Source organism: Juglans microcarpa x Juglans regia, chromosome 5S (genome assembly GCF_004785595.1).
Source record: "Juglans microcarpa x Juglans regia isolate MS1-56 chromosome 5S, Jm3101_v1.0, whole genome shotgun sequence".
Lineage (NCBI taxonomy): Eukaryota > Viridiplantae > Streptophyta > Magnoliopsida > Fagales > Juglandaceae > Juglans > Juglans microcarpa x Juglans regia.
In genome coordinates this window covers 19,350,936-19,376,825 of record NC_054603.1, presented here as the reverse complement: position 1 = coordinate 19,376,825, position 25,890 = coordinate 19,350,936, and the positions used below count along the sequence as shown (strand labels likewise).

At 40.6% G+C, this 25,890-nt stretch overlaps 1 long non-coding RNA gene across 1 annotated transcript; it reads left to right on the top strand.

Moving 5' to 3' along the window:
* The first annotated feature begins 494 nt into the window (after positions 1-494).
* LOC121267800 lies at positions 495-24,955 on the top strand. The gene is made up of 3 exons (XR_005941084.1): positions 495-587; positions 950-952; positions 24,709-24,955. It is a non-coding gene; the product is annotated as an uncharacterized LOC121267800 (long non-coding RNA).
* Positions 24,956-25,890: the final 935 nt, after the last annotated feature.

Genomic DNA, 25,890 nt, shown 5'->3' with positions numbered 1-25,890 from the left:
TCTATGCTACGCCAAAAGCCAAGTCAAGGTTAGATTCCTTTCACGATCTTTGATGAAATATGACATTGTGCTTGTATGAATGACTTTGTTGTTTAATGGATTGAATGTTACTAAAATCACACGGAAACCATGAAATGTTCATGTGGTAATTCTAAGTCAAGTATGCCATGTTCATGTAATACTTAGATTATGTATCCCGTGTTCATGTAGTACTTATGTAGTACTTGGATCATTTGTGCCATTTTATGTTAGGTCATGTACAAGAATATGCCATGTTATGTTATGTCATGTACAAGCACATGTCATGTTAGAAAAGTTCATGAAGCCTAATAAATTCTCATGCATTAAGAACGAGAAAAAGTTTTAAAGTGACACGGACCCAAGCGTGTTCACCAAGTTATGATAAAGTGCGACAGACTCAAGCATGTCTCTGAAACAAAGACTCACATGTGTTTTCAAGAGTGTTTCACTCCATATTATGACAAGTTATGCAAGTTAGGTAAAATATGGACTCAAACGTGTTTCACTTCATGTTAGGACACGATATGCAAGATAATTGAAACACAGACTCAAGCGTGTTTCACTCCGTGTTATGACAAGATATGCAAGTTAAGTAAAACACAGACTCAAGCGTGCTTCACTACATGATAAGTCAAACGGTGTCACGGACTCGAGCATAGTTCACCATATGTTAAGTGAAATACACGATAAACAAGTTATTTATGCATCCACGTTACATGTTTTCCATGATTATCTATGTTTTCGCTCATGATTAAGGATAAATAGATATGCTATGTGAATATATGATGATATATGTATGTATGTAGAGTCTTTCAAAAATTAAGTCTATGCTAAGCTAAATTATATTTTATGGTATGATGTGCTACTAACTGAGTATTCGACTCATTTTGTTTGTCTTTTTGTTTTCTTCTATGCTTAATTCTCCCAGATGGTGATTATGATGATGCAGAGCTGGATGGCCAAGGGTAAATCTAGTACAAAGACTTATGAAGGAATAAATGTTATTCACACAAGAATTAGACTTCATTTATGTCATTCATAGGATTAATTTATTATCTTATTACTATACGTTCAGTTTCAAAACAGTTATGTTCAATTCAATTTTAATGTTTTTATGATTTTTAATAAATGAGGTATTTCAGGATATGAATCTCTTTACCAGGCATTATGTTATGAATGTTTCGTAATATTCTTAACCTACGGGAAAGGGTGTTACAAATTGGTATCAGAGCCCAGGTCAAGAGATTCGGTATATTTTTAGAGGAAACAATTCTAGAATAGGAAATACGTAGGATTCCTCGCAACCTCCACTGAACGAACCAGAGGTGATAGCTGCTGCTGCTACCAGACTTCTCTGGTATTTTGCTAATGATCAAGGCTTGGGAGCCAGGAATCCCAGGGTTAGTTATACCCTAAACCAGTTTACACAGTAGCATCCTCTGACTTTTGAAGGCAAGGCAGAAGCACTCGATGTCGAAAGTTGGATCAAAATAATGGAAAAGATTTTCAGGGCTCTTTTTTGTACTGATGAACAGAAAGTGTAGTATGCCACTTACATGCTGGCAAATGAGGTGGATGAGTGGTGGACCACTACACGAGAACTACTACAGCTCGTACTTGATGAGACGGTACCCATCACTTGGGATCATTTCAAACGAGCATTTTTGGACCGATATTTTTCTCAGCACTCCGTGAGGCAAAAGCTAGGCAGTTTATTGACCTAGTATAGGGAACCATGATGGTGGAAAGCTATACCGCGACGTTTGTGGCATTATCACGGTTTTCAAGTTATCTAGCTCAAGATGAGGAAAAGAAATGCGAAAAGTTTGGACGAGGCTTGCATCAGAGAATTCAAAGTTGCCTGATACCCTTGAGGATCCATAACTTCACCAACTTGGTTACACGAGCCACTTTGATAGAAGAAGACATGAGTGGGAATGTGAAATTAGTTCCAGCTACAAAGTGGCCAGAGGGCTACCGCACCAACCAAAGTTTTTGCCATTACCCCAAGAGACGTAGAGACATCTAATAATGTGGTTACAAGTACCCTTTTATTATTTTCTCGTTATGCTACTTTTTTATTGGATTCGGGTTCCACACACTCTTTTATAGCACGTGCCTATGCTTGTTTGGATGAAAGAGTACCAAAGAGTCTTGATTGTTCACTATAGAGATTTGAAGCAACAGTATGGTGGAGTGGTATGAAGCAAGAGATAGCTAGCTACTTGGTTCAATGTTTAACTTACCAGCAGGTCATGGCAGAGCATCATAGGCCTTTTGGGTTATTACACCCACTCCTTATACCTATTTGGACGTGGGATGAAATTGGTATGGATTTTGTGTTGGGATTTCCTAAGGCACCAGGAGGTCAGGATGTAACTTGGGTAATCGTTGACAGATTGTCAAAGACAGCTCGCTTCATTCTGATTCAGATAATGTATTCTACAGATAGGTTAGCAGAGTTGTATGTATGTGAAATTGTCAAACTGCACGGAATCCCCTCTAAGATTGTGTCGGACAAGCACACCCATTTCACTTCAACATTTTGGAGGAGTGTACAGAAAGAGTTAGGGACAGAGTTGACTTACAGTACAACCTTTCACCCCCAGACAGATGGACAGTCAGAGAGGACAGTACAGATATAGAGGATATGCTTAGAGCCTACGTAATAGACTTCAAGGGCAGCTGGATTAAATACTTACCTTTGATTGAATTTGCGTACAAAAATAGTTACAAAGAGAACATTCGAGCGGCACCATATGAAGTTCTTTATGGTTGTAAGTGCCAGTCACCCCTCTATTGGGACGAAGTGAGAGAATGTAGAATCCTTGGATATGAGATTATTCAGGATATGCATGAGAAAATAGCAGCCATTCGGAAGAATGCTCGCCATTGCACAAGAGCAACAGAAAAAATATGTGAATCAGACGCGTTGATAATTGCAATTTGAAGTAGGAAGCAAAGTGGTCTTGAAGGTGGCGCCGATGATGGGAGTTATGCGGTTCGGTAAGAAAGGTAAGCTGAGTCTGAGATATTTAAGCCCTTTCGATATACTAGAAAGGATTGGAGCTGCAGCATACAGGTTGGCCCTCCCACCACAACTATCCACCATTCATGATGTTTTCCATGTCTCTCTGCTTCAAAAGTATGTTCCAGACCCTATACACGTACTAGAGTACGAGCTCTCCAAGTCCGCAAGGATCTCACCTATGAGGAATTTCTAGTAGGGATTCTTGCACAAAAGGCTCAAGTACTTCGCAAGAAGACCATTCCTATGGTCAAAGTGCCTTAGAGCAACCACACGGAAAAAGAGGATCAAGTATCCATATTTATTCGATTGAGGTACGTTATCTTGAGGACGAGCTTTTTTCTTTGGGGGGGGGGGGGAGAGGGGGGAAGAATTGTAATATACGAACCCAAATAAGACTTAAGATCAATTTTTTTTCAATTCTATTTATTTTTATTTATTTATCTATTTAATTTTATTTAGATTATTTTCGAAATTGACAACTAATCAGATTAAAGGGTTTGTATTTCATTAAGAAGTTTCCTTATCGACATAGTTATCCCTTAGTTTCTAGTTTAAACAATATCCCTAAATTGACACCAACTCCCAACTCCAAACTCTATCCAGTCTCCTAAAGACTCACGATATTCCCTCTCCATCGTCTATAAAATTTCAAGAGACCCTTAGAAATAAACATAAGAAACATTATACACACTAGCCCAACATAGCAATCTCTACAAATAGAGAAAACCATTCTCACATCCAACCTAGACATTTACCTCACCTAATTCCACCATAGAGGCCACCGACAGTGAGCTTTTCCCCCACCAAGACTTGCATCATCGCTGTCAAACCCTTTGTCCATCACTTTCTCTTGGTCATTACAGACCAAAACCACTGGGTGTTGTGGCCAACCACCGTCGACCACTCAGAGGACGTCGGAGGTGTAACGTCCGTCCTTGTGGTGGGACTTTTTATAAAATAATTTTAGAAAGGATAACGGGAATTACCGTTTGATTTAAAACTTTTTACTTGCATACCCAGGGTGCAAGACTCAACATTTATAGAATAAAATGTGCTTTTAGAATAAAAGAGGTTTACAGTGAAAAACATTAATCTTACAATAAAAAGGTATCTCGTACGATTAAAACTCATGCCTAGACTTCCGTGCTCTTCCCCATGGGCCGTGTCTGTCCTGATCATTCAGTTCCTGTGAGGGGAAGGGACTTGTATAAAAACTAAAATGAGTCGATGACTCGTAAGCATTACTTCATATAGTTAAAATATAACAACATAGGTTTTCATTCATGCATTCATCATTCCATACATACTATACGTACATGCGTGCATGCATACGTGCGTTCATTTGAAAACATCACTGGACGGGGTTTTCTTTTGAAAGGGGGCTTTCTTTTGAAATGGAGCTTTCTTTTCATAAAACGTTTCCCCCGTCAGTGCCTTCAGTTCTTAAAAGTTTGTGCGTTCTTGCGTTCATGCATACATGCGTTTATACATTCTTTCTTATCACTTTCATAGGCCAGTACACACTGTTACGCCCCGTGTGTTGGGGTCAGTGGTCTTCCTTTGGACCCAGACTCCGCTAGTGGCCACCGGTTGAGAATCCGTTTTCAATCAAAAGGCAGCACTGGGTGCACTTCCAGTACTACTTACCCGTCATTGCAATCTGCCCATTCATTGGTATCCTTTGCATTCATTCATGTGGCTGTTATGTATCTTCATACATTTCATGCTTTCATGTCTTTCTTTGCTTTTCATTCATTCGTTCATGTCAGCTCTAAAGGGCTGGAGCTTTCATTCTTTTCTTTTCTTTCATTTAACAATCATTTCATAAGAAAACATTCCTTTTCATGAGAAAACATCATATTCATGAGAAAAATATCGTTTGGGGCATAAGCCCGAAAATCGTCTTTCATTTTTTAGTTCATTTCAGCTCTATCTTTCATTTAACAGTTCGTTCATGGGAAACATCATTTAAAACATGGCTTAATGTCAACTTTCATGGCATCCATAAGCATCACCTTAAACGTCAACTTTTATGGCAACCATGAGCATCACCTCATGGCACACATGAAAGCGTCAGTTCATAGGATCCATAAAAGCGTCTATTTTCATGTCTTTCGTGCATTTTTATCAGTTCATGGATTTTCTTAGAAAATACATACAATAGATACAGCGTATAGTCATCCATTCATATGCGTGCAATCAATACTTTCGTTGCGTAAAAAGGACTACCAAGGAGGGTCGTACATACGTATACCTTTAAACAATTAGCATTTTCTTTCGTAAAACGTCTTTCGTGTCTTTTCGTAAAGCATCGTGAGGACAAGAGTTTCGTTTTCATTTTTTTATATTTTAGAAGACTCTAGAAGAGTATGAACATAACACTTACCTGGACTCCATGCTACTTGCATATCATGCAGTCCATTCATGTGCATGTCAGATGGCAACCTACATGCATACTCATAACCTTAACGTCATTCTCTATCTAATGCATAAGCAACTTAAACTAGAAATAGAGCTACACATCACTTGGAACACTCTCCTTCTATCCCGTGCTCTTGCGTGTACTTTACTATGCTAAACCCTTCGGGAACCACTTACGGTCACCACATCTTCCAACTCAAGGTCTTGCCTCGAGTGCTCATCCACTAAAGTGAACTCGTGATTCACCTTAGGATTAAGACATTAAGACATTCGTCTTCCTTTTCCTGTTAACCACATTCCGACGCATGATTCAGACTGATGGAATTCCACATCCCAATACTAACAATACACCCTGTCACTACCTTCATGTACCTTAGCCCATACTAAATCCTCATTCCCATCCATACAAGCCACACGGCTCTAAGCCAACTCTGAGGCTTAAGCACTGTGTAACTGTGCAAAGGACTGATTATCCATTACATTTGGTGAATCCGTCCAGCACATGTGTCTAACCAGATTACACATGTACCTTCCCCTTTATCACCTGAGACCAACATATAATATGTTGATCACCTGCTCGTATGGACAAGGCCCATACTCCGATACCAGACTTCTCTTAACCTGGCTAACATGACTCTTCATGCTACCTGTCCTTCTTGATAGTTCATCCCAATACTTAACACGACAAGACGCCGTCCACAACCATGCCTTATGTCACGTCATATAGCTCGAGACTACACCCAAGCTACACCGTGACCTTGTCACGTCACCTGATATCCCACTATAACATTTCTTCTCCAACTCCTAACTCATCACGAGTACAACTCTTCACGTACTCCTGTCACATCGTGACATCTCGTCACGTTCCTGCTACACCATTTCTACACTAACTTCTCACCCATCACGAGCACAACTGTCAGTAACCACGTCACTTCGTGACGTTCCCCAATCATGCTTCCGCTGTGTACTCTTACACTTGTTCTGCTACTTCATGCATACTCCTAACCGTAAGTCCATCATGGTGACACTTGTCACCTCAAACTACAGGCTACGTCATAACTACTTCGGGACACTGTTCCACAGTTTCCGACACTACTCATCACATTCCATGCGCATCAATCACATAACCATCATTATCTCTGCGACACGCCACACGGAGTGTCGCTGCCTTGTGGAGTACACTCCACGTATACTCCATTTTCATATGCTACGACCCATCACCATTACAGCATACGCACCACATGGTGCATTGCTCTACTACAAGGAGTACACTTCTCGTGTACTCCCTTCACACACGTTACGTCACATCACCACTACGACATACCCGCCGTATGATGCATCACTCCACCACATGGAGTATACTCCACGTGTACTCCCTTCAAACACACTACGCCACATCACCATTATGGCATACCCGCCATATGGTGCATCACTCCACCACATGGAGTACACTCCACGTGTACTCCATTCACACGCACTATGCCACATCACCATTATGGCATACCCGCCATACGGTGCATCACTCCACCACATGGAATACACTTCACGTGTACTCCCTTCACACACATCACACCACACAGAGTACACTCCACGTATACTCTTCACATTCCACAATACGTCAGGAGGGTATAGTTTACATATACTCTCTTTATCCCACACTACGCCACACACAGAGTACACTCAGCATGTACTGTTCCCATTCCACATGCCACGTCACCAATAAAGCAAATACTCCACAACCACACTACACAGTACAGTCCACAACACTTCACAGCACACTTCCCAACTATGTCCAACACTTCACAACGCACTACACAGATATGCCCAATACTTCACTACACATAATGCCCAACACTTCACTACACAGCACATCACAATACAGCGAATTCCACAATACTAACATCACAGTCCACAACCTAATCAACTAATCAACAGCTAACATAAATAACGAGGGATAGAGGGTTATACCATCGACAGGATAACCCGTGCGTTGCTCGTTGATCGTCACAGCCGATGATGTCGGAAGGGTCGTATGTGGCGGCTAACCCATGTACAGTGACTATTTGGGCTTTTGGATAGCTAAGTGTGGTCTTGGAAGGGCTCAAGGTGGCCTTGTGATGGTGGCAAGGAGTGTAACACGGCAGATCTAGCTGTGTACAGTGGCGGTCAGCCATGCACAGCGGCTGTCCATCACGTGTAATAGCTACCCACCACAAAAAGTGGTGGTTTGAACCTAGGATTCGGCTAAGGGAGGTTGTTGGTGGAGCCATGGAGGCTCGGAGGTGGTGGCACGGTGGTCCACGGTGGTGGATAGAGGAATGGCCGTGTGTGAGGGGGAGATGCCGTGAGGGAGAGTGTGCATACATAGGTGGCAGATTGGGGCCATGGGTGGTTGGGATGGGTCAGTGGTGGCTGGAAGAGGCTGGAGATGGCGGTCACACGCCGATGGTGATGGAGGGAGGAGAACCTATGCATTGTAGAGGGGAGAAGCCCGTGCGGTGGAGGGACGCTATGGGCCTCGGGTCACTTGGAGGAGGAAGGGGGAGATCAGGAGGAGCTCGTGGTGGTGTCTGGTGGCCAAGGCAGTCACGCAAGGCAGCGCTAGGGATATGTACAGTGAACCTGTACGTGCATGGGACGAAGGTGGCCGTGAGGTGGAGGCTGAGCTTACCAGAGGATGATGGCCGGTGGAAGGGGAAGCTGTTGTGTAGGTGGTGGCGCTAGAGGACGGTACACGGCGGCGCAACAACATCAAGCCCATTCTGGTTGTGCACTGCCGAGGGAGAGGAAGAGAGAGCGTGAGAGAGGGAGACCGCCATGGGAGAACTCACTGGAGGGAGGAGGTGCCGGTGGGGGCAGAGGTGACCCTCACCGGTGCACGGCGGCGCCGGGCTGGGCAGTGGAGGAATCGTGCATGGTGGAGTGTCATGCAGTGCAAGCCGAAGGAGAGAGAGAGGGGAGGGAAAAAGTGAGGGAGAAGGAAGAGGGGACTGGGTATTTAACCCAGTCCCTTCGTCTTGAGATCTTCAAAACGATCTCACGGTGGAGGATTAAAACACTGATTTGAAAATGCGTAAACATTAACTTAGTTCAATAACACTAAAAATACTCCTTATAAATATTTCCAATACATTTAAAACACTGGGCGTGCCTTAGAAGTCACATAATATCTTGAGAGACACGCCATCGTGGTTCGGCACTCATGACGAGGCTCGCAGTCGTTAGGGGGAAGGATAGGCTGTTGCATAATCTCATCCTTGGAATTTGCTTACGTCAGAAAAAAGGAACGTACGTCAGAAAGAAGAAGCGTACGTAAGAAGGAAGGAGAGGGGTATTATAGGAGGAGCACCCACAGTGCTAGAAACTGTAGGCCATCCTAGTCCCATCGCACCACTTCCTCAGGTAAGCCACGACCATCACACTCACCCTTCCTCCCTCTCGGTTATTTGAGTTTTCAATTCCATCTCTCTCTAAACTCTCTCTCTCCCTCTCTTTCTCCCTCTCTCAGTTTCGCACCACCTAGGGACTTCCTAGTTGCGCCGCCTTCACTTCCAGCCACCCAAAGCCACTGTCGCACTCAACCACTCTCTCAATAAGTTATCACAAGACTTCCCCTGTAACAACCCGCTAGAAATTCAAAGGTGGAATTTCTATTGGCTTTTGGAATCTAGTAAAAACCCCATAAGTTTTCACGAATCGACCAATCGCGTAGGTTTTAGTCTGTTAACATAGTCAGTGCTATAACTCATTATGGTGCCAGAAATGCGATTCTAATTATTTGCGGTAGTTATAAGTGTTCGAATGTGTTATGGTCTGCACCATTAGACTCAGTTGATTATTTAAGATTTTATGACACAATAAGTCCTTTTTCGTATTTTTGGACAAAACACCTTTTCGAAACTATGAATTCATTTTTAGGGGGCCTTCAAGATTGAATTTCAGTAAACGATTTTCACTATAAGTTAATATGAATATTTAGGATTTTTCAGTACTAAATTTATTATTCACTTTCTAGAGTGAACAGTAACCTCAGTAAGCACACCAAATGTAGTGTTTTCAAAATCACAGTGTAGAATGTCCAAATTAGATTAGAGAAGTGTTATTTGGACACTTGACAAGATTTTAGCCACACTTAGTGAATAGTATTAGACACTTGGCACAATGAGAAACGTTTGATGAATTTGAAGGAATTAAGGTGTGAGATCATGCCACCTAAGCAAAAACTTTATTCCATCCGACCAACCAATTTGTGCCAAACCAAAGATGATTATTACCCTAGTGAAATCCTATATGGTTGGAGTCCAACAGAGAGGCCAAAAGCATGGTTGAAATCGAAATCCTAAATGGTTTTACCCAAACCATAAAGTTGACTTCCAAAACTTAAATGAATCAGTTTCTAGCATTGTGTTTAATCACTTGATTAAAATACTTCCACATGCTATTAGTCCTTCAAATTTGTATTAGAACATCATTATCCAACCTTGTTAATCTTGAAAAATTGATTGGGCCAAGTGATATTTGATTTGGGCTTCATAGCAATCCAAACCCTCTTAAAACCCTAAAATTTAGGCCCATTCGGTTTAAGCCCATTAAGGCCCATGAATTCGACCATATTAGCATTGCTTCTTGGCTAAGTTTTGCACCCCCACTTGGCTGGCCAGATCTTTACAAAAGAAGGGCCTAGAAGGTTCTTGAAGTACAAAACTAAAGGGCCACCTCACTCTTTCACTTTTACACTCCACCTTGAGAAAAGATCTTGGACTAATTTTTGTTTATTGTAATGGGAAGAAAAGGCCAACACTCAAGTTTTCCTTCAGTCCTATCACTTTCCATAACTTTCGTAGGAGGCTCTCAAGTCCACTTCCCTCGAAAATTAACCCTCCTTTACACTTTTCCCTGGTAGAACACAAAAGACACTTCCGGGCAATTTTTCTTATCTCTTTTGCACGCCTAATTCGAAGATTTTGTAAGTGTTTTCTCGCAAAGTTTCCTTCATTAAAGTTGTTCCTTTTTTAGTCTAATTTATGTGGATACCTTTATTCCATTTGTAGATAATTTGATTGGTAAAAAGTTGTTTAAACCCTAGAAAGGTTATTCTGGAAGATAAACTGGAGAGCGTGTAACATTTTAGAGTTTTTGACCAAGCTAATGAATAGTTGTTGGTCCAAACTTTTTATGGAGTACTGTTAACATGTGTATATGATTATTGGTTGAGGATTTGTTACATGATTAAAAGTTTTGGTGAAAGGTTTTGTTAGATCAAGAAACTTAGAAACTGGAAGAGGAAAAATAGTTTCTGTTTTTAGAAAGTTTAAATCTTTTATGGTTTAATCCTAATCCAATGGATTTGATATTTTTATTGGAGGATCCTAAGCCTCTTATATACATGTTATAATGTTAGTTTGAAGATATTTGATGTTAGTTTCGAAGATATGAAATTTTATACGAGGAGATATTTGGTAGGGGTGGGCAGCGGGGCCTCGCCCCTCTTCCGCTCCGCCCTGGTTTAAAAGGGCAGAGCCTCCTATCCGTCCTGCCCACATTTGAACCCCAAGGCGGGGGCGACCCCCTCCCTGCAAATCCCCCGCCCCGTTTATATATACATATATATAATTATATATATAAGTATATATATAAAAAATAACCCAGGCATGAAACAACGATGCCTGGGTTGTTTTTAAAATATACAAATAATGAAATGACATCGTTTCATCAATGAAAAAACGGCGTCATTTCATTTTTTGTTTAGATCCCCACCCCCCGATGAGATTATCCTACCTAGATTCTCTCTCTCTCTCTCTCTCTCTCTCTCTCTGGTGTCTTGCTCTCGCTCGATCGCTCGCCGCTCGGTCGCTTGCGTTCGTCAATCTGCATCTTCGTCACCGTCGTTGTAGCTTTCCATGACTCTGTCTTCATCTCCATCGCCGAAGGTAAGAAATCCTAAATCTACTTTAATTTTTTGTGATATTTATTTTATGAAATGAAGATTGGAGGAAGGATGGGGTGTAATCGAAGATGGAGGATGGGATTTTGTGAATTGTGTGCAGTGGAGACTTGATTGTGCATGTGGTTTGAATGATTGATGAACATCGTGTACTGTGTAGTCGTGTGTGAATCTGTCCGTGACTGATGACTACATGGTTTATTTTTTATTTTTTTCGAAATATCATGAAATAATTTAGGAGTTTCAATTTTTAAAACCCCTAAACTAATTTAGGGTTTCAAATTGGAACCCTAAATAAATTATTTTAGGGTTTCGATTCACCCTAAAATAATTTAGGGGTTTCAAAGATTGAAATCCCGAAATTAATTTAGGGTTTCCCAAGTAATCATTGTGAAGATGACTGTCATTGTGCGAGATTTTGGATATTTGGTTTTGAGAGTTGTTTTTATTGTTTGTTATGTTTTGATTTTTTGCTTTCGAGATAGTTTCAATACGTAGAATTCCAAAGTATGAGCAAAAGGTTGTTGTGACTACGGGGGCTACACTTGTGACCACAACTCTATGGTGATCTTTTTAAATAGGTGTCACTGAGCTGTGTTTAACTTAAAAGGTGATAAAGAATGTTTTAGTAAAGTCTCTGGTCAAATGGGGGTCTTTATCATAGCATCCTGATTTAGAGATATGTTCATGATTCTAGGTTTAATTGCTTGATTTCATATCCTTCGCTAGTAGAAATTTCTCAATACATTTTTTTTACCTGTAAAAAGAAATTTCTAAATTAAAACATGTGGTGTTTGTTACATTGCAAAAGCCAGTTGCTAGACCGGAAAGCAGCAGTGAATTGACTTCTTTATGTATTTAAATGAAAATTATATATATTTTATAAATGAAAAATGTTATTATCAATTTATCAGAATATATTTCTCTAATGATTTTTTATTTTTTAAATACTTTTTATTTTTATTATGATAATGTCCAATAGTGTCCAATAATGATATTCATTTTCATCAATTGAATCCAACTAAGGGTGTAAACATTTTCATTTTTTTTATGTTTGATGTTTGATCATTGATGTTTGATCTTCCAACTTCCAATATATATGTTAATACTTGGATGTTAATTGTTTGGCATGTTGCTCTGTTTGCTATAATTTCAGATTTCTTGTTTACTTGACTTCATGGATATGCCAGCAGATTCTAGTGCAAGCTCTCATTTCCATGCCCAGGGTACCCCTACCCCTACCCTTACACCTACCCCTACTCCTACCCCTATCCCTGGCCCAACACCTACCCTACGGCACTTTGCCCAGCCCCAAAGCCCAGTAAGAAACCTCCTTCTATAATTTGGGCTCATTTCATCAAATTAGAGGATGGTGACCCCAATAACCCCCAAGCCAAGTGTAACCATTGTGGAAAAATCTATGGATATCATTATAGGAAACAATGTACCTCACAATTAAAGGTGCACTTAGAAGAGCAATATAAAAAAAGTCCAATATTAAGATCATTACAAGAGAAGAGCCAATCTAGGCTAGAAATTGGACTTCCAAAAATGGCAGATGGGTCTAGTGGGAGTGCAACTTTGAGGAGGTATACTAAGTATGATCCCAATGAGTGTAAAAGACACCTAGCTCGTATGGTCATCATGGACGAGCTACCTTTTCAAGTTGTTGATAGGAAAGGGTTCCAAGCATTTGCTCGCTACTTGGAACCAAAGTTTAATATTCATTGTTACCACATGGTGGCAAAGGATGTAAAAAAATATTTTTGGTCTGAAAAAGAGAAGTTGAGGGGTGAATTGGCGGGTCAATTTGTTTGCCTTACCACTGATACTTGGACATCAATCTAAAATTTTGTCAAATCACTGATCATAAGGATGAGACAATTGGAAAGGCCTTGGAGGCCGCAATAAAGGAGTGGGGGTTGACCCGAGTTATTACAGTTACAGTTAATAATGCCTCGTCTAATGATCTCGCACTGGAACATCTGAAAACCTATCTTAGATAGGCAAATAAGACAATCTTGGGTGGTGAGTGTCTGCATGTGAGATGTGCAGCACATATTTAGAATCTTATTGTTTACTGATGGTTTGAGAGATCTTCATGACTCGATTGCTCGAGTCAGGACTGTTGTGAGATGGGTGAGATCTTCTCCATCGAGGTTGGAGAAATTCAAGGTTGCTTCGAGGTCAACTGGCCTAAAATCCAATAAGGGCCTTTGTACTGATATGCCTACACGATGAAACTCAATATTTTTTATGTTGAAGGCGGCCAAAGAATATAAGCTGGCATTTGCACTATTGGTGATGAAGACATCCAATATATTAAATGTTTTGATAATCACGGGGGATTGGGGAAACCTGTAGATGATGATTGGGAAATTGTATCTATTTTTGTAGAGTTTTTTAGGCTTTTTTATGAGGTCACCACGACGATATCTGGAACTTTGTACCCTACATCTCATCAATTCTGTCAGCAAATATGTAAGGTAAGAGAAGAATTAGATGACATGGTCGCGAGTAGTCACATTAGGCTACGGGAGATGGCATTGGTTATGAGGTCAAAGTACGACAAGTATTGGGAATATTTTACTAGGGCTAATATTTTGTTATATGTGGCTGTCGTCCTTGACCCAAGGTTTAAGGTGGATGGCATGGTATTTGGATTGGGCCTTGCATACGGGCAACCATGGGCAGAGCCTATTGCAACAAGGGTTCGGGAAACCCTTAGTAGATTATTTGATGAGTTTATCGTCCTGCAGGGTAGTAATATTGCGGCACCTACACCTACCCCCCCCCCCCCCCCACCGGTTCAAGAAGTCAATAGTGAGAAAAGATGTAGATTGGATTGGGGTGAGAGGTTTGAACAAACCCCCTTCATCTGGAGTTCTGTACAGGCTTAGTCAAAGACAGACAGATACTTAGCAGCAGAGCTTCTACCATTTTTACGAGACTTCGATATATTAAGTTGGTAGAAGATGAATGCCGTGAAGTATCCTATCCTTTGAGAGATAGCCCGCAGTCTTTTGGCCATCCCTCTTAGCACCGTAGCCTCGTCGGCCTTTAGCACCGAAAGGTGTGTATTGGATTCATTTCAGAGTTCATTAGCTACTACCACTATGGAGGCTTTGATTTGCACGCAGAATTGGAACAAGGGAACTCCAATTCATGTTCTGGATGTTCTTGAGTATGAGAAGGCCGACGTCGAGGAGAAGGGTGGTGATCAGCCTGGATCTAGTATTTATTTTAATTTTATTTTCTAATTTCTTTTTAATTAATTTATTTTCATTTAATTGGTATTCATTAAGATCATTTCAAATTATATTGTTATAGTGTGACGCCCCGACTCCCACGTACAGAAACTCAGGAATCGTGATGTCGAGATGATGACAACACGGGCCACGCATCCCAACGATAAGTGCTCAAGTGTGTGCAACATGCAAGAAGTGCACAACAAAAGTCGCAGTGGTTAATTAAAAGTTAGCCAACTAAATACCAGAAATTTAAATACAGATATCCAAAATAAATTGAATTTAAAAAAGTTATACAGTCATCTAATGTAAATATAAAACAAACCAAATACATAGCCAAAAAGTGGGAGACAAATCCTAATACACGAGCAAGTGATCCCAAATCACTTCTCCGGTAGAGCTGAATCCTTAGGCTCTTCGTCCTCATCTGCATCAAAATCTGTGATACCATAAAACAGTACCACAAGTAAGTAATAATCCAAACAACTCACGAGATAAAAATGCATTAATGCAACCAACAAACAAACCCTAAAATAATTATTTTCCAACACACGCCAAAAACCTCATTTGACCATAAACACGTCCTGAATAATATCCGTCATTTTTCCAAAAAATGACCCAAACCAAAACCAACCATTTTTCCAGAAAATGTGCTCGTAACTATTAAATCATAAACCGACAACGTAATCATTTATTGGACACTGTAGGTGAGAATCACAGGCGGGACTCTACCACCATCCCTACTGCATGCACCGTAGGCAGGAATCATAGGCGGGACTGTAACCCCCGCTCCTCTCTTCTGATGTAAGCTTCTCTCTTTCTTACGTAAAGCTCCTCCTTTCTGACGTAAGCAAATTCTGATAACAGAATTATACAACAATTTGCCATTCTTTCCAGCGACTATAAGCATTGTCATGTGTGCCGAATCATGACGATGTGCCTCTCGAGATATTAGGTGACTTCTAAAGTACGCCCAGTGTTTAAATGTACTGGAAATATTTATATGAGGTATTTCCAGTATCGTTGAGTTAAACTTGTTTTTAAAAGAGACAATTATAATATTTTGAAGAGTTCCAAAATATTATAATTGTCGGAGATCATTTTAATATTAATTATTAAAATGATTCCAGTTATTTGAAATATTATTGAGATTTAAATTATGTTGAAAGCTTTAATTAAATTAAATGGTTTCATCCTTTTAAATATATTAAATAAGACTTCATCATTTATTAATGATGAAGAAATATTATTTTATAAACTAAAGTTAGTTTAAAATAATATTTACCTTAATTCCTCTGAGTGCTTTTAATTAAGTTAACATTTATGCATTTTCAAATCAGTATTTTAATATCTCAACATTAGATTTTTTTGAGGATCCCCAGGCGAAGGGACAGGATTTATAAACCCAGACCCTCTCTCTTTCCCCCTCACTTTTCCCTCCCCTCTCTCTCTCCTCCCTCTCTCCTTCGGCGTATGCTGTACGCAGCCCCTACACTCGTAGCTTCTCCCTCACAGCCCGGCGCCGCCGTGCGCTGGTGACCATCACCTCCACCACCAACGGCTTGCTCCCACTCCGATGAGCCTCCCTATGGCAACCTCTCCCTCTCACGCTCTCTCTTCCTCTCCCTTGGAAATGCAAAGCCCGAATGGGCTTGAAGCACGTAGCGCCGTCGTGCGCCGCCCAACGACGCCACCACTCCCACAGCAGCTTCTCCTCCTGCGTGCCATCATCTTCTAGCAAGCTCAGCCTCCCTCTCCTCCTCCGTCGAGTACACACATCATACCCAAGAAAATGGGTTTTAACCCATTTCTCCACCATGCGCCGCCGTACACGGCCACCCACGGCCACCTAGCACCACCGTGGACCTCCCCTTACCTCCTCCTTCCTCCTTCATGTGACCCATGGCCGGTCGCCTCCCCTCCATGCATGGGTTTCCCCCTCACGCACGCATGGCCTCCCTCACCCACACAAGGGTTGCACGCCGTGCACGGCAGTGCACGGTGGGTAACCACCATCATCAACCTCCTTAGGCCACCACCAAGTCAACCCAACCACCCACGGCCCCGATCTGTCACCCATGCACACACACTCTCTCTCACTCTCCCACGGCTTCTCCTTCACTATGCGGTCAGATCCTCCGCAGTGAGCCACCGTGGCGCAACCTCGACGCCACCACGAGATCCACCGCATTTTCCTTAGCCAAGCCCTAGGTCCAAACCACCACTTTACATGGTGGGTAATCACTGCATGTGATGGACAGTCACTGCACATGACTGACTGCCACTGTACACTGTTAGGTACGCTGTGTACCGTCCTTCATAGCCACCAACACAGGGCTTTCACGAGCCCTTCCAAGACCACACTTAGCTATCCAAACGCCCAAACAGTCAACGTACGTGGGTTAGCCGCCACATACGACCTCTCCAACGTCATCGGCTATGACAATCAGCGAGCAATGCACGGGTTATCCCGTCGATGGTATAACTCTCTATCCCTCGTTAATTATGATAGATATTGATTAGTTGATTAGGTTGTGAACTGTGCTGTTAGTATTAGGGGAATGACTGGGTTGTATTGAGATGCGCTATGTAGTGTGCTGTGAAATGTTGGGCATTCTATGTAGTGAAGTGTTGGGCTTATCTGTGTAGTGCACTGTGAAGTGTTGGGCATATTGTGTAGTGTTGTATATGTGAAGTGTTGAGCGTATGTGTGAAGTGTTGTGGACTGTGCTGTGTAATGTAGTTGTGGAGTTGTGTCATAATGATGGTGTGGTTGTGCTGTGCAGTGTAGTTGTGGGGCATGTACCGTATGGATGGTGTGGCGTTGTGTGAAATGGGAAGAGTACACACTGAATGTACTCTATGTGTGGCATAAAGTGAGATAAGGAGAGTATATGTGAAATATACTCTCCTGACGTATTGTGGATTGGGAAGAGTACACGTAAAGTGTACTCTGTATAGCGTCGTGTGTGAATGAAGTACACGTGAAGTGTACTCTATATGGTGGAGTAATGCACCATGTGGCGGATATGCCATAATGGTGATGTGGCGTGGTGTGTATGAAGGGAGTACATGTGGAATGTACTCCATATGGTGGAGTAATGCACCATGTGGCGAGTATGCCATAATGGTGATGTGGCGTAATGTGTGTAAATGGAATACATGTGGAGTGTACTCTATGAGTGAAGTGATGTACCATATGGCGTGTACGCCATAATGGTGATGTGGCGTGGTGTGTATGAAGGGAGTACATGTGGAATGTACTCCATATGGTGGAGTAATGCACTATGTGACGGATATGCCATAATGGTGATGTGGCGTGATGGGTATGAAGGGAGTACTTGTGGAATGTACTCCACGAGGCAGCGGCACTCCGTGTGACGTGTCGTAGAGATAAGGATGGTTGTGGTTGATGGATGTGGAACGTGATGAGTAGTGTCGGGAACTGTGGAACAGTGTCCCGAAGTAGTTATGGCGTAGCCTGTAGTCTATGGTGACAAGTGTCACCGTGATAGACTTATAGCTGGGAGTATGGGTGTAGTAGCAGAATAAGTGTAAGAGTGCGCAGCGGAAGCATGATTGGGCAACGTCACGAAGTGACGTGGTTATTGACAGTCATGCTTATGATGGATAAGGAGTTAGCTTTGGAATGGCGTAACGAGAACGTGATGACATGTCACGATGTGACAAGAGTACGTGAGGAACCATACTCGTGATGAGTAAGAAGTTGGCGTAGAAGTGGCGTAACATGATGTCAGCTGACGTGACAAGGTCACGGTGTAGCTTGAGAGTAGTCTCGAGCTATGTGACGCAAGGCGTGGTTGTGAATGGAGCCTTATCGTACTAAGTGTTGGGATGAACTGTAAGAAGGGATGGATAGCATGAAGAGTCATGCTAGCCGAGTTAAGAGAATGTTGGTATCGGAATATGGCCCTCATCCCTACGGGCAGGTGATCAACATGTTATATGTTGATCTTAGGTGATAAAAGGAGTAAGGTACATGTGTAATCTGGTGAGACACGTGTACCAGACGGATTCACCATATGTAATGGGTAATCTGTCCTAAATATAGTTACATGGTGCTTAAGCCTCAGAGTTGGAGTAGAACCGTGTGTCTTGTATGGATGGGGATGAGGATTAGTATGGGCTAAGATGCATGAAGATAGTGACGAGTGTACTGTCTAAGGAAGGGATGCGTGACTTAGTTGGTCTGAGTCATGCGTCAGAACGTGGTTAATGAGAAGAATGAGACAGAGGTCTTAGTGTCTTAATCCTAAGGTAAATATGGGTTCACTTTAGTGAATGAGCACTTGGGGCAAGACGTTGAGTTGGAAGATGTGGTGATCGTAAGTGATCTCCGAAGGTTTTAACGTAGTGAAGGGCACGTAAGTGCACGGGATAGAAGGAGAGTGTTTCAAGTATAGTGTAGTTCTATTTCTAGTTCAGTTGCTTATGCATTAGATAGAGAATAACGTTAAGGTTATGTATGTATGTAGGTTGCCAGCTGACACGCGCATGAATGGACTACATGGTATGAAAGTAGCATGGAGTCCAGGTAAGTATTATGTTCATGCCCTTCTAGAGTTTTCTAGAAATTACGAAACGAAAATGGAAAGCTTTCTCTTTAAGAAAATGTTTACGAAAGAAGATGTCTTGCTTTCAAACGTATATGTACGTACGGCCCTTCCATGAAAGTCCCTTTTTACGCACCCAAAGTTATTAATTGTACGCATGCGAATGGATGACTATAAGATGTATCTATTGTATGTATTTTCAAAGAAACGAACTGATGAAAATGCACGAAAGACAAGCTTGAGTCGATGCCTTCGACGGATCCCACGGACCGACGTTGTCGCGAGCGCCGCGAGGTGATGCTCCTGGACGCCGCGAAGGCCAACGTTCAAGGTGATGCTTAAGGATGCCGCGAAAGGCGAAGTTTGAGCCCGTGCTTTATGTTTTATGGACGGTGCGAACTGATACTTTTGTGAACGCCGCGAGGTGATGCTCGTGGATGTCACGAGAGAGGACGTTCGAGCCCATGCTCACGAAATGATGTTTTCTCATGAAAAGAAATGTTTTCTCATGTTAAATGAAAGAAAGAACTGAATGAATGAAGCTCCAGCTCTTCAGAGCTGGCATGAATGAATGAAAGAATGAATGAAAGCATGAAATGTATGAAGATACATAACGGCCACATGAATGAATGAAAGGGTACCAATGAATGGACAGATTGCAATGCCGGGTAAGTAGTACTGGTAGTGCACCCAGTGCTGCCCCCTATGAAAAGGGATTCCCAACTTATGGCCACGGGTGGAATCCAGGTCAAAGGGCCGCTAACCCTAACACACGGGGCGTAACAGTGTGTACCGGCCTATGAAAGTGAAAAGAAAGAATGTATGTATGTACGTATGTATGCATGCACGAACGCACTTTAAGAAATGAAGGCACTGGCGGGTGAAACGTTTTACGAAAAGAAAGGAAAACCCCGTCCAGTGACGTTTTCAAATGAACGCACGTATGCACGCATGCATGTATGTGTAGTATGTACGAATGATGAATGCATGAATGAAAACCTATGCTATTATATTTTAACTGCATGAAGTAATGCTTACGAGTCTTCGACTCATTTTAGTTTTTATGCATGTCCCTCTCCCCCCACAGGGAAGGAAATGAAGTACGTGTCAGGACAGACACGGCCCATGGGGAAGAGCACGGAAGTCTAGGCATGAGCATTGAAATGTAAGAGAGGTATTTTTATTATTAAAAATGATGTTTTCCGCTGTAAACCTCTTTTATTGTAAAAGCACATTTTTATTTTATAAATGTAGAGTCTTGCACCTTGGGAAGAAGCAAAAAGTTTTAAATTGGACGATAATTCTCGTCGTCCTTTCTCAAAATATTTTATAAAATGACCCACCACAAGGACGGGCGTTACAGGGACTATACTACCATCCTTGCTTAGCAACATCCTTACCGCGTGCATCGTAGGCGGGAATCACAAGCGGAACTATACTACCATCCCTACTTACCACCATCCCTACAGTTCATTTTCACACAATAGGTACTTATCAGAGCACTGTAGGCGGGAATCACAAACAGGACTCTACCACCATCCCTGCTTACCACTATCCCTACTGCATGCACCATAGGTGAGAATCACAGGCGGGACTATACCACCATTTCTGCTTACCACCATCCCTACCGCGTGCACCGTAGGCGGGAATCACAGGCGGAACTATACCACCATCCCTGCTTACCACTATCCTTACAGTCTCTTTTCCTTTCTCTCCAACCAGTCAATCCATTCATTTCAAACACACTCAAAATCATTTCTCACATGAAAACTCAGTATTTCAAGTAAATACCTAAACATGTATCCAATTATACGAAAACCTAGTTTTCAGTTACAAACATGAACATGTGTGTAAATGCATTGTATATGACACAACACAAATATTCAACAACCAGCAAATCAAAACATAGTCCAATAACACAAACAACTTCATCCTCCAATCCAACCAGCCCCTTACTCCTCGGACTCAGTCCGGCACAACCAACCAATTCGCAGTAAATATAAATTAGTGCAAAAATACATTTAAATGTCAAAAGTTCTTTGAAAAAATACTTACAGTGCTATAATATAATTTTTGAATGATCACGGAGGTGCTAGAAGTGGTGGCACAACAACGTTACATTACAAAATGCACTATGGCCGTGGGTTTCAAAATGTTAGATTTTGAACGGGGACAAAATAAAGACTTGAGATTACTAGGGAATAACTTAGGAATGTTGGTGAAGCTAATGGTGGTGGTGGTTGGCCGTGGGTGGCGGCGTAGAGGACAGTTAAAGTCCAAAAAACTCAAAACGGAAATGAGGGTGGATGGGCTTCACCGGTGGCAGATCGGGGTTGAGAATGAGTGGGTTAGGTAGCTGGGGGTAGCCGGTGATGTGGTGAAGAGATGGTGGCCAATGGCAGCATGCGAGCACAAAGAGTGCCACGGCTTGAAGCCGTGCGTGGGGACTCATGGCGGCACGAGAGGGGCTGGGATCGGAGGGGGGTGATCGCCACCCAGAGGGGAAGAGATTGGAAGGGGCGGTGACGACCACAACAATGAACAGCGGCACAGGGTGGAGGACGACGCACGGATGGGGAGAGAGAGAGGGATTCACGTGCGGGAGAAGAGAGAGAGAGGAGAAAAAGAAAAGAAGAAGAAAAGGAAAAGAGGAAAAGAAAAATGGAAAAAGAAAAGGTGAGGGAAATAAATGAGATCCAATCCTCACATCTTGGGTCACAAAAATGATCCAACGAAAAGGATTTCAAAATAGCAAGTTAAATAAAATAATTTAAACGTAGTGATTAAATAAAAATAAAATAATTAAACCCAACAATAAACTAATTTAAAATAAAGAGTAATTTATATAATGAACAATAATTAATAACAAGAAAACATATTGAATTAACAATTAAAAATCTTAAAATAATATAACGTAAATCATCTAAAATTTAAAACAAAAAAGCCCATAATCTTAATAAATGCAATAATTTACTTAGTTAAAATACACGCAAATACGGGAATCACATATAGTGATACATGAGACAGCGTCTACAACTACCTCCGATGCAATATGATTTTGTATTAGACCCACCATTGCCAAGGCTTGCACAATTTGTCCCTTACTAGTTTTTTGCATTTATAATTTTATATCATATTTTAGTATCTAATTATTTTGCTTGTATGTTTTTTAGCTTTTATATTCTCAATATACATATGCCGAATCCTAATGACCGATCTATGCTCATCCGCTTCATCTTCATCTCAAATTCCAATTGCCCAATCCTAAATTCCCAATCTCATCTTGGTTAGTATTTTTAATATTTGTATTTTAATTTTTTAAATTTTTGCTTCATTTTATAACTTTATAATTCTAATTTGTTTTATTTTTAACTTATTAATATTTCAGGTTTTATAACTTATTAACTTTTATGATCTTGATTCTAGTCTCACATCAGTCGATACAACTCACTACTCAGTGAACTCACCACCACAGTGTCATCCCAAATTGATCAAATTGAAAAGTTATGAGTTATAATTGTTAATTTACAATTAAGTATAATGTTTCTACAGTAATTAATAGTACAATTTGTAATATTTAATATTTTTAGAAGAGTTTATAATATTGTAATAGTTTATTAGTTCTCCTAGAATCTTAATTTGCATAATTGTAAATTGTAATTTATAATAGATTAGTGCCTTAATGATAATTATTATTTAATTAGTTAATAGTTGAAATTTAGTATATAGTTAATAGTTCTATCTATATATATTTTATTTCCAATTTTTAAATATATTTATATATTTGTAGTTAAATTATGGGCTCAAATTGTCCCAAAAATAGATTATGTGCCCAATCTGGCCCAAAAATAGATTATGGGTCATTTAAGACCCAGAAAATAAGAGGGATGAGGGGACGGACAGATGGGGGCCCACCCCGGCGAGCGGGCGGGGTACTGGGAATAATTTTCCACCCCCGCCCATGCAGGGGCGGGGGGCGGGGGAGGGGTGGCCCCTCCCCCTAGGGGGCAGGTAGCACCCCTAATATTCAGTTAGGCCAAAGTGATGATGTTCTTGGCTAAATTTATGTTTTGGTTGATGTTTAACCATGTGATCTTGAGTTTGAAACTTGAACCTGTTTTAGGACACCTTTTTAAACCATGTGATATGTTGGTTTGAAAATCACATCTTTATAAATCATGGATCAAGAGGTTGATCAAAACAAGTTACAAACAAAAATCTATTTTGAACTTAGAAGAAAAACGAAAAAAAAAAGTTCAATATGGTTTTAGTGATTTTGATGACTTTTGTTCATGATTCAAAACATGATTATTCTTAGAAATATGTAATGAGTATATTAGAAGAATCATGAGTTTTGAAATTTGAAAGAGTTACAACAATAATCAAAGGAAATAGCCCATGTAACTTTCAGTCCTATAGAATTTTAATGGTTGCCTTTAGTTTTAAATTTTTCGGAACGGATGCTTGACTTTAGGACAAATTTTACATGAGGTATGTAAATTTTGGTATTTTTAGAGTTAGGATGCAAAACCCTTAAGTTAGGGGTAAAATGGTCATTTTTTCACATGTAGAGGGTAAAATGGTAATTTTACTCTAAGTTGATATTTTTCTATATTCCTAATTGTTAGTGATTAAGTTTTAATTTTTAGAAATCACTACTTTCAATTTCTCATGATAGCACTTGAGTTTTGTTCAGAAATACGAAGACCAAGGTAAGTTAGTTTTTAACTTACTAAGTTTAATGTGTATGAGTGATAAGTAAGGGAACTAAAGTGTATGTATGCATGTTATCATATGTGTCATGTCAAGTGATTAGATATTTATCTGTTACACAGCATTTATTCTGTCACAAATTATTCATCTGTTACATATGATATTCTGTCACGTATTGCTATACATTGCTATACATTGCAAGTATGTCATGTTAAGTATGCCATTGGCTACATGTATGTCATGTCATGTAGTATTCACTATTGCAAATATGTCATCTTAAGTATGTTGTCTATTACATGTTATGCCATGTTACGAAATGTTTCTATCTCAAGTAAGTCACATCTTTTGAGTTACATTCAAGTCAGTTATGTCTATGATACTCACGATGTAATCACTATGATTGTCTAAGCATCTCCATTAGTAATTCACGCGAGGTACTTCTGGCAAAATAATTTTGATCGTCAAAATTCAGTTCAAGTTCAGTTATGCAGATACTCCTGGCGTAATCATTCTCATTGTTATGGTATCCCATTTAAAATACTCATGATGGAATCATTCTAATTGTCTGAGTATCTCTGACGGAATGAAGCCTAATAAATTCACATGCATTAAGAAAGATAAGAAGTTTTAAGGTGACACGTACCCAAGCATGTTCACCACAAGTTATGCTAAGACGGTACCACGAACTCAAGCGTGGTTAACCACAAGTTAGGTGAAACATAGATTCAAGCGTGTTTCACTTCATATTATGACAAGTTATGCAAGTTAAGTGAAACACAGACTCAAGCGTGTTTCACTCCATGATATGACAAGTTATGCAAGTTAAGTGAAACACGGACTCAAGCATGTTTCGCTCCATGTTATGACAAGTTATGCAAGTTGGGTGAAACACAGACTCAAGCGTGTTTCACTTCATGTTAAGACTCGATATGCAGGATAAGTGAAACACGAACTCAAGCGTGTTTCACTCCATGTTATGACAAGATATGCTAGTTAAGTGAAACACGGACTCAAGCGTCTTTCACTACATGATAAGTCAAGTGGTGTCACAGACTCAAGCGTGGTTCACCATATGTTAAGTGAAAGACAAGATAAACAAGTTATTTATGCATTCACGTTACATGTTTACCATGTTTATGTATGTTTCTACTCATGATTAAGGATGAATAGATATGCTATGTGAATCTATGATGATATATGTATGTATGAAGAGTCTTTCAAAAATTAAGTTTATATTAAGCTAAATTATATTTTACGGTATGATATGCTACTTATTGAGTATTCGACTCATTTTATTTGTCTTTCTGTTTTCTTCTATGTTTAATTCTCACTGATGGTGATTATGATGACGCAGAGCTGGATGGCTAGGAGTAAATCTAGTACAAAGACCTAGGAAGGAATAAGTGTTACTCACACAAGAATTAGACTTCTTTTATATCATTCGTAGGATTAGTTTATGTTCTTATTACTTTACGTTCAGTTTCAAAACAATTATGTTCAGTTCAGTTCAGTTTTTATGTTTTTATGCTTTTCAATAAATGAGGTATTTTAGGATATGAATCTCTTTACCGGGCATTATGTTGTGAATGTTTCGTAATATTCGTAACCTACGGGAAGGGGTGTTACGGGGTCTCGACTTTATCTCTCTTTTTTTTTCTTCATAAGGGATCGGGCTTCACTCGTTTCTCCAAGGTTCAACCCTTATCCCAATTGATGCACCATTTAAACGACTCAATATTATGAAGTATCTCAGTGATTGCCTCGTCAATCGTCTCAAGGTGCTCCAAGTTGAAAGGCTCGGGCGAGATCATGACCATCTTATGCACGATTCTCTCTGGAGGAGGTGTTGTCCTCTTCCGCTTTGTCATTGGAGTTTTCAATACCTATTACAGCTTCTACCATTCTGAGTAGAGAAATGATAGTGGAAATTAAAACAGT